This window comes from Colias croceus, chromosome 25 (genome assembly GCF_905220415.1).
Source record: "Colias croceus chromosome 25, ilColCroc2.1".
Taxonomy (NCBI): domain Eukaryota; kingdom Metazoa; phylum Arthropoda; class Insecta; order Lepidoptera; family Pieridae; genus Colias; species Colias croceus.
The window spans coordinates 7,148,727-7,162,477 of record NC_059561.1 but is presented as its reverse complement, the minus strand read 5'-3'; the positions used below and the strand labels follow the sequence as shown (position 1 = coordinate 7,162,477).

General features: G+C 30.0%; 1 protein-coding gene across 1 annotated transcript in view; it reads right to left on the bottom strand.

Annotated features, from left to right (window-relative positions):
- LOC123703194 (facilitated trehalose transporter Tret1-like) overlaps positions 1–13,438 on the bottom strand; it is a 70,150-nt gene extending 56,712 nt beyond the window's left edge. Inside the window, exon 1 of the mRNA XM_045651118.1 lies at positions 13,234–13,438. The gene's annotated coding sequence lies outside the window, so the exon portion shown is untranslated. The remainder of the gene's footprint in view (positions 1–13,233) is intronic.
- Positions 13,439–13,751: the final 313 nt, after the last annotated feature.

Sequence of the window (13,751 nt, the reverse complement as noted above, 5' to 3'; positions counted from 1 at the left end):
TTTTTATTCTTACTGCTTACTACTACTTTGACTATGCAGGCGAAGCCGCAGGCGGAGAGCTAGTATGTAATACTACAAATAGATAATCATCAGTTATTATAAAAGATAGATTACCACAAACATTATCTATCAATAGTTCCATTAAGAATAACACTCGAAATAAATTAAACAATGGTTTTCCTTGAAGCCAACTGAATAAACATAATATGATATGACGAACTATAATTTATGATCTTAGTAAAGATTTAAGTAGAGGGTGTTATTATTATTAAATGTAATAAAAAATAAAATATTTATCCGTTGATGAATAATTTGTTTTATTTTCAGACTTTCAACCGTAGACAATTAATTAGTTACAAATGCGTTTAAAGATTTTAGAAGTGAAACTTTTACGCGTCATGGCAATACCGTCACGTGATGGAGTAAGGCGACGATTTTGGTATCTTTGAACCTTGCCAAAGAAATTTCACTTCTGACACATGTGCTAGGCACATGCTCTTTTTTAATTGTATTATGTGCAAGTAAAACATTTAAAATCTCGCGTTCTAGGAAATGTTTCTAATCTTCACACAAATTGAGAATTCCCAGACGAAACATCGGGTATACATTACCAGCATATTATATCGTTTAAAAACAATTTAGAGCAGTTAAAATGTAGTTTCGATAACTTTGGGTAAAAGCTTTCATTCATCACGTTGCGTCAGATAAGGGCTCTTCAGACGTGCAGTGCGGTGAACGCAACGTTCGAATGTGTATGGTGTTATTAGAATAATGAGTGGGAAATGTGTTGTGTGGCATGGCTTTAAGGTAGATAATTATCTGGTCTAACAATTTTGGTTTTCTGTTGTTTATAGTATTTATGTATGATAGTAGATAAATATATTATCAGTCGGTTTTACGTTGCAGTGATAAAATCGAATATAACACATTTTAGTTGTTTAAAAACAATTAATAATTTAAATAATTTATATATTTTTTTCAAATTTAACTATTTTGACCAATGATTTCTTCTAATTTTCTTCAAGATTCCTTATCAATTTTCTCTAAATCTGTACATTAAAATGTACCTAATAGGAAAAGCCACCCCACTACAAGTACTGCAACTATTCTTAGTCTGTGTGTTGCGTTGCGTAAACGCAATTAGTGTGTGGCTCTCTCCAGACGGTTACAGGAAGAAATAAAAGTGTAGAAGCGTCAGTAATAGATTCCAATGGTACTGCGATAAAAATAAATTAAATAATTATACAGTTTTACGAACTAATTCTTTATCCAGAGACCAGAGTGACGTCAGCATGCGTCATGTCATGATTTAAGGTCATTCGAATGTGACAATTATATTTAAAGTGATATTTTGTTTTAGTTGTTTGCTCATTTCAAAAAAAATATCGGAACTTAATTGGTAGAAAACATCTAACAGAGACACAGATTTTCTTTCTTAATATTACCAGGAACTAATTAGTTATCTATGATTACCAACTACCAGTAGATATTATATTATCTGCATTACTAAGCTCTATATTATACATAGTATATTTGTGTTAAGCCGGATTATTTAAAGTACCGATATTCAGCAAAGATGCACATATTATGCAAAAATAATTATCTTCTCGTGTACATATTTTAAGCGTATCGAAATTATACACATAATATTAATTTACTTATTTATTAGAAATATGTACCAAAGTTTGTTTACATTGTTTCATTTATTTTTATTACAGACTTATTGTATTCTTCTAAATGTAACAAACAATTACAGGTATTCACAACATGCAAATATAAATTGCACAACATTTATATATATTATTTTAGTATCCTTAATAATAAGTGGAACATGTATCATCAAGATACGTGCAGGGCGAAGTGATAGTCATTAGAGAAAGAAGCTCAAAATTACTACTGCGAAATCCTTAGAGTTTTAAGGAAAAGACGGCCAAATTGCTTATACGTTGTATATATTATACTTCACATACCGTTACCTATATCATTATAATATGTGTGTATATTACGAATAATCTTTCTTTCTTCTTTCTATAGTCAAATCTTCTATCGACCTACTCTAAACTGCTGAGCCTAAAAGAATGTAACCCAATTAATACTTGAGATTTTAATTACGAACCCGTTATGTGTCAATTAACGTCAAATTGATTAGACTTGATTAAAGTTTTCTTTAATTTTATTTGTTTTATCTCTGTGGTGCAGTGGTTAGCGAGTTCGAGCCTCGGTGGAGACAAAAAGATATATGTACTGGTAAAGCAAAGATCTAATTTTATCTATACTAATATTATAAAGCTGAAGTGTGTGTTTGTTTGAACGCGCTAATCTCAGAATCTACTGGTGATTTTAAAAATAATTTCTGTGTTAGAGAGCCCATTTATCGCGGAAGGCTATAGGCTATATCATCACGCTGACCAACAGAAGCAGAAAGCGGGTAAAACCGCGGGGCACAGCTAGTAATTAATACAGAACAAAAAAAATAAAAAGAACAAGGTACCAATGTTGTGAAAATATTTTCGCTGTTATGAAAATGCAAATTTTTAGTGTTCGTTTATATTCATAGATTAGATATAACTTTAAAACTGTACCACATTATATAAATCAAGTAATCTTGCCCAAGTTGAGTTTCTTACTTGCTTAACTTACTGGTAAATTGCCCACTCTCTATGGAAAACGTTGATTTAATATTAAACTATTTTATTATGCCTTAAGTATCAAATAATTTCTGCAGTGTTAGTTACTATTAATTATTTAAAAGCAATTTTATGCTAATTTTTCTAATATAACGTTTATGTAAAGAAATTACGCTAGAAAGTTTGGTGTGATGACATAAAAATAATACTTTTTCTGTTGCTATTTTTAAATTGATGCCACGCTTAATTTATATCTATACTAATAATATTATAGAGCTGAAGAGTTTGTTTGCTTGAACGCGCTAATCTCGGGAACTACTGATCCGATTTGAAAAATTCTTTCGGTGTTAAATAACCCATTTATCGAGGCTATAGGCTATATCCGGGTAAAACGCGGAGCACAGCTAGTCCTTCATAAATTATTACTCTATCATACATTTATTTCAATAACATATTTTTCTTATTTACAACGCTCAATACCTCTCAAGTAAATTAAACATGCCAAAAAACCTAACCCTCTTCCCCGCAGTCGGTTAAAACACGCACAGCATTAGCATGATGTTTGATATAATCGAACGTCCGCCATGATGGATGGATCCATTACACCTGATTGAAATTATCTTGTGAAACCAACAGCTTCATTTACTCATTGAGTCATTAGCAGTTCCGTGGTGAAACCTTTTTTATACTAGATAATTATAATAAGTATAATATTATTTATATGTTAGTATGGAGGAAGAAATCTCTTGGCACAGATAATATACGTAATACTATACTACTTCTTTTAATGTTCATTAGATACTAGTAAAAACTAAAGACCTACAATAATTCTTTAGCTCCATATTAATTTTTAAAACGACTTCAATCGCATAAGCCCAAAAAGCTTTGTTTTCTAGTGTAAATTTTAACATGCATTTTTTTTTAACACTATTATTATTATTTTTTCATGCTCTGCTCTATATTTAGCATGATGTTCTAAAGTCATAAGATTCCTTCCTAAAAAAGCTGCGCACCGCTATTATTTTAATCGACTCTTTAGAGTAAGAAACAGGAGCTATTGTACTTAAGGTTTCAAAATTGATTTCGAAGCCTTGTTCAATGATGAAATGTGTATTTAAACAATAATTTACCCCGAGCTAAACTATGTTCTGTCTACTGTAATCGAATAAATGTATTTCACTAACCACAAACTACCGGTTAGTTTTAAATATACAACACGACATTTAACATGACAAGATACCTAATAAGTACAGAACCAAAGATAACGTCGCGGGAACTAACTAGCTCGACGATTTAGACAGCTTTCCATAGACAGAATGCACCATAGAAAGTGTTACCAAAATACAACTTTCGATTGTAAATACAATGGTGAAATGTCAAATTGACAGGCGAATGACATGTATTGTCGGATATAATCTGTGGTTTCGTGGTTTAATAAATGTCACTGTCACTTTAGTTGCAAATGTCACTTGTGATACGTCTAGAAATCTTAGGAAGAAATCATAAAAAAATATGTTGCACATTTGCGGCTTTAACAATTTATAACAACAAATTTGAAAAATTACCTACATATTTTTAAAGTTTAAACGGTGTCAAAAACGATTTGTATTTACAAAATTATATTCTAGCTTTACCTAGCACTGAATTATCACAATAATATATATGTAAATATAATTCCTAAGTTGAGTTTGTGTCCGTTAAACCATATACTTTCTTCACCTAACGCTCATCTTTTACATAATATCTTCTAAATAAATAAAAACACATAGTATAAAATAACTGTTAACTATTAAATTTAAGATACTCCTAATGAAGCGTCCCAAATAACAAAGATCTCATTCCCAGACTCATTAAGAATGTCAAACATTTTGATTCTTAAGGGGAGTCCTTTCAGCGAAGCGGAGTAAAATTGGTTTGCAAGATCAAATTTTTCATGTATTTGCAATTATATGACGCTTCTAGAAAAAATAATCAATACACTTCAAGATATTTCCTAAAAAGTGTGCTAATTTGTTACACAACCACGTGTATTTTGGTCGATCATATAAAATCATAAAAATAGGCTAAAATAAAGATCGAAAACGAATTATTTATTAATGAAATTTCTGATTTTGGAAATAATTTTTATATAAGGATATGTATTTTGATGTACTGCAGAAAACGTGCTAAATTTTGGTTTTCTACTGAAGCCCTGTAATTATTAAATACATATTATATCTCAGAACTTAACGTTGCCCAGCGTTTTCTTTACAAACCGCGCTGCCCGCTACCCCGCCAGTCCTGATCAGGCGCTTGCTAACGTAGGACCTGTGTCAAATTATCTCCGCTCGATTTTACGTTTTGAGTAACGATAAATTATTGAAAATGGGTAACAAAACAAACAAAATTCGGAAGAAAGCAGTGTCAGTATCAAAAAAAAGAGTAAACTATAAGAAACGGTATGTAAATTGAGTAATATGATAAAAACGTAGTTACTTGATGACACAGAATAAAAATATCAGTTGGTCATAAAGTTTCACCTCGTATGCTTTTATTTCAAAACGATAAAAGCTGCGTTACTGTGAAATAAGAGTTTAGTTTATAATAATTTGTTTTATATATATAATACTAGTGGCCCGCCCCGGCTTCGCCCGTGGTACATATTTCGCAATAAAAGGTAGCCTATGCCCTTTTTCGGGTATCAAAATATCTCTATACCAAATTTCATGCAAATTGGTTCAGTAGTTTAGGCGTGATTGAGTAACAGACAGACAGACAGAGTTAAGTTCGCATTTATAATATTAGTATGGATTATTATTACGTATAATTGGTGTATTATTTGCATAATTTTGGGGTATTATTATTAATTACAGTTGTTTATTTTAAGGAAAAAAACAATAATGATTATTAGTTAAAAAATAATTGATAATAGTCAAATAATAATGATTATTGACTTATAATAATTATTAATCACTACAGTAAAAGTTCCTTATTGGCGGGGTATATGTTCCATAAAATATATGCCTCGAATACAGAAACCGTGAATACGGAATGGTAATTATTATATGGGATTATAGGTTCTACGTTATACGTTCCTAGGTGACGATTGAGATTTTTTTCGTGTCTCATTTTTTTTAGTTGACATTATAAACTAGGAAGAGTGCAGTAGACGTTACTCGATCACAATTTTTGTAACGAATGTGAAAGACGAAACAATAAAACACGCAAAGCGGCTTTTACTACGGAACTACATTTAAAAATATACTTTATTTATTGAGTTATAAGGTTGCTTCCATTCTGTTTATTTACGCTCCTTCTATGTCTCGTTTCAGCACCATACTATGCCTGATTAAATAAATAGATATTAGATAATAAATACAAGGGGAAGTGGGAGGCGGACACGCGCAAGCTCGCTCGCGCACCCTTCGCACACCTTACTGCCGCCACGTGATCGTAGTGATGTGACTTGACCAACGCTGTACTCGATAGTTTACAAGAAAAACTATATTTTAACATATTAATATTTGACTTTAATATTAAAACTCTTTTAAAAATATATTAAAAATAATTTTGTGTTGTGTTTTGTATCATACACTTTCTAATATTATGAATGCGAATGTATTATAGTGTAAATGTAAAGTATGTAATGTTACGATATTATATGTATTTTAACCGCTAAATTGATTTTTGAAGGTTTTGGTAGGTATAAAATTGATATATATTTATATTGTTTATTATTTCATTTTAAATTATTAATTAATTCTTATTTTTATTTAACATTAAATACTATTATTATTTGATTTATTATTAAAAAATAGTACTAAACCCGATCTTTTATTTTCTTAATTTTAATAGTTAAGAAGTCCACACGTTTTTTCAGATATTTCAATTATACATTTTTTTAAACTACTTATAATTAATAGAAGACTTTACATTATTATTTAAAATTACATATATTTATACTTTCTTCATACATTTCTCCTTTAATAACATATTGAACAATATATTATTTTCTTATGTTACATATTTATTTACATAACTTATCGATAGCTCAACACGCAATTGATACCTACCCATCCCTATTTGTCACACACACATTTATATAGTATCTATAGCTCATCTGCCTTCGATGCGCACTAAGCAATTTGTGCAATACAAGCGCTCTATACTATTCTAATATTATAATACTCTAAGCTTCTACTGGTAGCAGCAAGTAATATTTATTAGTTACACCAAGTACTTCCATAATTATGTTGTGCTAATTAATAAATTCCTAGTACCTACTTATCTCAGTTTATAAAGTTGTAAATGCTTACTTTATTTACTTTTATATTTACAATCTGACACAAACACTTTTACATTGCTTACATAATAAAAATTGATCACAATTTACTTTTGATATATTTTACACTGTGGCATAGCGCACGTTACGAAAAACAAACGACGCGAGGAGCGCGAGGAGCGCGAGTCACGCGAACGGCCCCCCACACTTCACATCCTAAAATCTTGCCTCGCGTTGAAATACCTCGCGTTAAACGAATTTAACGTTCAACAATGCTAAAGGTATGTTAGTTGCATAATAATTGTTGAGAATTTTGTCAATCGTGAGATAGTCACTTAGCATAAGGACAAATAACATTCACCGAAATGTTTAGAATTTCAATATCATTGTCTATTTAATGTCTTAGGACTTAGATAGTCATTAAGTCTATATTTAGAATTTATCTATAAATACTAACTGATCCGGTAAACAAAAGTTATAAACTACAGAGGTGGAAAGAACTTTTATTGGCCTTATGATTTTGTTTGGCAGATATTATATAAGTAAATAATTAGTATACAATCAAAGTAGAGTTTGTCAATTGCAATGTGTATGACTCTATTCAGAAAAAAATTGTTACTTGAAATGAAATGAAATCGTACCGTACAAATCCCGACAATTTTTATTTCGCCCTAAATTTGTATATTGAAGGTATATTGTAATTATTTATCATCCGGATATTATAGAAAAGCCCCTTTTTATTACTTTGTCTATGACATAATATACGTGGAGCTTGTGTTAAAAACAATGAAAACTATGAAACGGCAGTAAAGATATATTTATTGTGTTAATGTTTGTATTGTCAGACAAATATGGAATTTAACAAGTGCATGATGAGTTACATAATCTTAGGATAACTAATATTTATTTTACAAGAATCGGCAGTTTTTTAACGTTTTTGTAAAGGTATAAAAAAGGTTCATATGGAGAGAAAACACGAAAAAGGGGCAATAGAGCAGAACAATGTCTATCGGGGCAGCTAGTATTTAATAAATATAGTATATTTTAAACATTTGTAGCATTGATTACGTCAAATGAAGATTTCATTTTGTTTTTCTGAAGGACTGAAGACTACTCCACTAGTTACTCCAGTTTTAGAGGATGTTAAAAATAAACTATTCTTTAAAACATTTTGTTTGGAGACTACTCTAGTTTTAGGGGACGTTAAAAATGCTAAAAATGTTCTAATAATAAAAGTGTTTCACTCAAACACAAATAATGGATTTTACATTAACACCTACACTTGACATATAGTTACAGTTACGTCGCATATTTGTCCAAATGGTTACTTGTAAAACGCCAAGATATTTCTCTAGAAGTGTGAAAAGCATGCTACTTTGTTGTTTTGTTACACGTTCTATATATTTTAAGCTTGTTTGTATGTTCGTTTGTCGCAACAACTTCGCTTTGTTATTTTTAAAAATAAGAATGTAACAAACTATTGTCTGGATTGTTGTTAAAAAATAAAATCATTGAAATTCCTTCGAAATTTAAAATGAAAAACATTGTTAAAACCTCTTTCGATCGATTTCGATTCGATTATGTTTAATTCAAAATATATAATTACTAAAAATATGATAAAATATTAAAACTATGTAGGGACAACAGAGTATACGATTAGCGGTAAATTTTATTACCAAAATTCATAAATCGAACTGCAATACATAATATTTAATCTGTAACTCAAACAAAATAACTTTTTTTTTTCTGTATGTACGTTATCTGTGGTATGTTCTTATTATATTAATCAATTAACAAACAAGTACATAGGTATTCTAAATATTTCGACCGTGTGGCGGGAAATTGCTATTATATAAAAAAAATGTTATGCATACTGAAACTGTGGAATGATCAAACATCCATCATTGTTTGATGATTTGATCAAAGGAATTAACGCGCCAATCATAATTATAATTATTAGATACTTTTACATTGTTACACGACAATTTGTCTTCAATTTGTTATTTATGTGATGATATACTGGCAAATAGTAATAATATTCTTGCTATAAGAAAAAAAGTGGAAATAAATGTCCCATACATTTATTAAAAAATATATATAATTATACATACATTAAAAAATAAAAGGCGATTTTTATGGAAAATACAAAAAGCCTCAGGTGAGATATTTTCAATATCTGTTATTTTTCGTTGATGATAATGTACGCAATGTCACTTTCACAATAAAATAGGTACATTTATTATAATATAATATATAAACCTACAAAATCTTATATTCATAGGTCAAGTAATTTTCTATTTAAATTGGTTCTTAATTTCATTGTTTACTTACGTCATTATTTATTAATAGCATTTATTCAATGGTTATATTAATATGATATTGACCTCTATTAGATAAGCAATTAAACTATATTAATAATAGGAAGTTAATTAAACCAAAACATCAAGGTTTATCGGCTTCTTATATTTATCAAATATTTTTTTTTTTTATTACTTTCAATGACTCCTGACATCATTTTTTCTTTAATCAATGATTTCAGAAGATAAATGGATTTTTAATTATGTTTAATTAACATATTAAAATGGAAATATACTTATTATATTATATAATAAGTATATTTCCGCCCGCGGCTTCGCCCGCGTTTTTAAAGAAAAACCCGCATACTTCCCGTTCCCGTGGGATTTCCGGGATAAGACCAATCCTTTGTGTTAATCCAAGTTACCCTCTATATTATGTTTGCTTTATTTTATTGTAATCGGTTCAGTAGAATTTGCGTGAAAGAGTAACAAACACACACACATCCTCACAAACTTTCGCATTTATAATATTAGTAGGATAATTCTATAAAATAATAGTAAAATAATAATATTAAGTAATTGGTTGCATATTGCCACAAATAATTAATAAAATACTTTAAAATGGTATTACAATGACATTGAACTTTAGAAATTCACAAAATTATCTGCTATTTAGATTATTTAAATCGGTCAATAACCGCGAAACGCCTGAACACGAAAACAATAGTTTTTAAACAATTGACATTTTATCAAAACAAAATACGACTAAATTAGTAACCTCGGCGTGATATTACTTTTTTGAAGATGCTATAAATTTGGCAAGCAGGTAATAATTCCTAATTTTCTCTAACAATTCATAATTACGTGGTGTCTAATGTCTTGTAAATTATTTGAATTCAAAAATGAAAAAACATTTATTTCCTGAATCTTATTGTAACGAAAGCAAATGCTTTCGTTATTCGGTAAGTAATAGGTATTCAATTCCAAAAGTAAATTGTATGATTAAATATTATGTATGTATGAATAAATGAAAAAACCAACGAACTCTTGCTTACTTCTTATTAATGGTTGTCCTTAATCTAATGACTCTCATCTGTGGCTACGGTATGACATATAATTTGCCGTATTTTACCATATTTTATGAATTAATTTAATAATGTATTAGTCAAATCAACATTAAAGTATAAAAAATGATACTAAAACTATTATCGCAATACCTTGAGATAACAAATACGTACCAAAAACTATCTTGAACAATTTATTTTATAGATTAACTGCAAAGAGTCCTTCAGAAGACTTCTAGCGCCATTAAAAGCTCATAAAAAATATAAACAAATCAGCACAAGGATAGAATGCTATAAATAAATAAATATTACATAAGTATTATCAATAATCCCGGTGATTGAACCCGGAACAATTCGTTGACACACTTCTTGATCGGGTTAACTAAAAAAATCAATTGAAATCGTAACATACCTATAAAGTTTATGCTACACTTATTTCATTAAATTTATCGTCAGTTTAATTTATGTGACTTACTTTCGCACGGTTTTAATATTTTTTTCTATATGCAATAAAATGTTAATATTGTGGATATCGATGAAAATTAATATACATACCTAACTTAATCAAGCAATTTTATGTTATCTTAACCTGTTCGTATATGATTATATAAACGCATCATGCATATATCACAACGTGGAATTTAAAGCAGTTTTCATTCAAAAAAAATAACTTTAGTTATACAAAACTATAACTTAACTAGCTGCGCTTCGCGGTTTCACCCGCGTGGCTCCGCTCCTGTTGGTCTTAACGTAATCATAGCCTATACCTATATCCTCGATAAATGGGTTATCTAACACCGAAAGAATTTTTCAAATCGGACAATCGGTAGTTTCTGAGATTAGCACGTTCAAACTAATATTCAATTAATAATTTGCAATACCTAATTGCCGCACGAGATCGATCTTTTCATGCGGATCAACTCATGGGAAAAATCTATGTAATAAATAAATACAATTTGATATTAAACAGAGTAAGTCTAGATTAGATTGAAAGCTGAAATTAGGTTGTCTAAGCGCTAAAAGGACTCACATTAAAGATTTCAACTTCATTGATATACAATAGCATTTAAAGCTTGTAGTTGCAATATAATCAACATGTGTACCAATTATGATAAACCAGCTTAACGCCCGCGACTTCGCCCGCTTTGTCTAAAACCTAATAAATTATATACTAAAACCTTCCTCTTGAATCACTCTATCTATAAAAAACCGCATCAAAATCCGTTGCGTAATTTTCAAGATTTAAGCATACAAAGAGACATAGGAACATAGGGACAGAGAAAGCGACTTTGTTTGATACTATATAATACTATGAGCTAACGAAACCACATCTAAATGAAGAAGATTCTACAAGGTACCTTGGACCTCAAGCTAGAAAACATGTTAGAAGTAATTGAATAATAGAAAGTTGTTAAATATTACAGACATTTCACCCCTCGACTTCACGTACTAATCAATTTGAGAGAAATTAATGTTGTTGACTACATAAAAGCTATAATTTTTTTAATAAACTTTTATGTCAATGGATTAAAAAAATAATGTTCCCATGACAATAATTATAACAAAATGCGTATGGCTAATTTATGAGAGCTTTTCGTTACTTTAGTATTAAAAAAAAAACTTTATCCCACAATGATTCAAATACAAATATTTATAATAATAAATCAGATTCATCTGCAGTAATAATTTTACATTCAATTATTATAGTTTTACACTAAATTATATTAACATTTAATTGAAACCATCAAAATGAATTTAAAAAGAAAACAATAATTATTGCAGACGTAACCAATTAAAAAAAAATAAATCAATACAACTACGGGTTTTTTACAATTTGTATGCCTAACTTGGGTCATTATATTTTTAAGTAGAGGCAGTCGAAATGTAGCCTGTGTCATTCACAAGAGAATTGGGAAAACCCTCTTGCAAAAGCTAAAACTATCTCAATTCTCAACATAGCGTGTGTGTAAAATAATATTGTGAATGTCGGTTTGTCAACATTTACGTAATTTTTCTTGGAAATTTTAAGATACAGCTCCATCTCATATAACAATCCATGATCTAATTTAGAATCGTTTGTGATAATATTTTCGAAACTAAATTATTAATAGGTATTCCGTATTATATATTAAAAACATTTACTAAAAAAATTTTTGGCCGTTTTGAATGAATACGCTTCATGCTCAAATACCTACCAAATAATATTTTTTACGAAACGCTTAAAACTATTATCTCTCTTTCTCTCTTTTATATATTTCCACTAAAAAGTTCTTAATATTCTGCACGACTTCTTTACACTAAGCCTTTTTGTTAAACCGTATTTGTTATCTATGCTAATGAGTTTTGTCAAAAGATTGCAGACACTGCTATTTTAATCGTGAGATAAGACGCTCGTACACGATAAGATAAAATTTCGCAATTTTCATAACAATATCAAGGTCCTTAATGAATTTCATGAACTCAAGATAACACTTATTATTTATTTACTTTGTATTTTCTATTAACATTGCGTTTTAATATTTAATTTTCTTTTTAAATTTAGCTGCCTCACAATTAATGCGTATAGTTTAATATTTAATAATAAAGTGAAAGTAGAGTTAGATAAGGAAGAAAGCTGCGTTCTTAATTAGTTGATACAACTACCAATAACAAATAATGACTCATATTTCACTAAAGTTATCGCAGGATTCCCATGATGTTGATAACGTAAACAAAACTACATCTATAGAAGTTCAAGTACAGCCTAATAAATGTTTACCGTCCAAAGATAAAATTTACATTTCGAGTTTACACTCGTAAAACTTTACAGCCGGTGTTAACGCGTTTATAGCTCTTTAATTAGAACTTGATAAACTAGTAAATAAAACAAACAGAGATGAAAGTGTTATTGATGCCAACGCGAACGCCGAGCAAAAAGACCTCCCGCCTCCTAAACAATGGTACCATTCAAATGCCGGTGCAAGAAACATTTCAAAATCACTCACCGTGCTATGCAGCATCTGCATATGGACCACGAAACAATTCACTTTAATCACGGAACTCACAATTATAATTCGCGTCCAAATTGAAATTCACTGAACCCAATATGCACCCCTGAGGGACACCCGGAATATGTTTTTTGTGTTCGGTTATTTTTCGATCGAAAGCGCGGGTCGATTGGCGCGTGGCATTCAATAGCCGGCTCTCCACTGAACTATCAGTAACTGACTGGCGAGCCGTGCGCCGGCGTCTCTCCTCGCTGTTTACTATACCCCATGTGCAACGTTATCAAACGCTCTTTCGAAAACAAACCCTATTTCGTTACAACTAACGTTTATTATTGAATTTATGTCTCATTTACAGCTTATCTGTGTTAGTAAGTCGGACACTTGTATTTGTCGTTAGTATGAATGAAAAATAAACTCTACGCATAGAGCTTTCTGATGGTCGCTGTCGTTTATGTTGCAACCTTAATTAATGTTTTTAAACGGTTGATATGTTGGCGTTAGTCCTTGTCGGACAC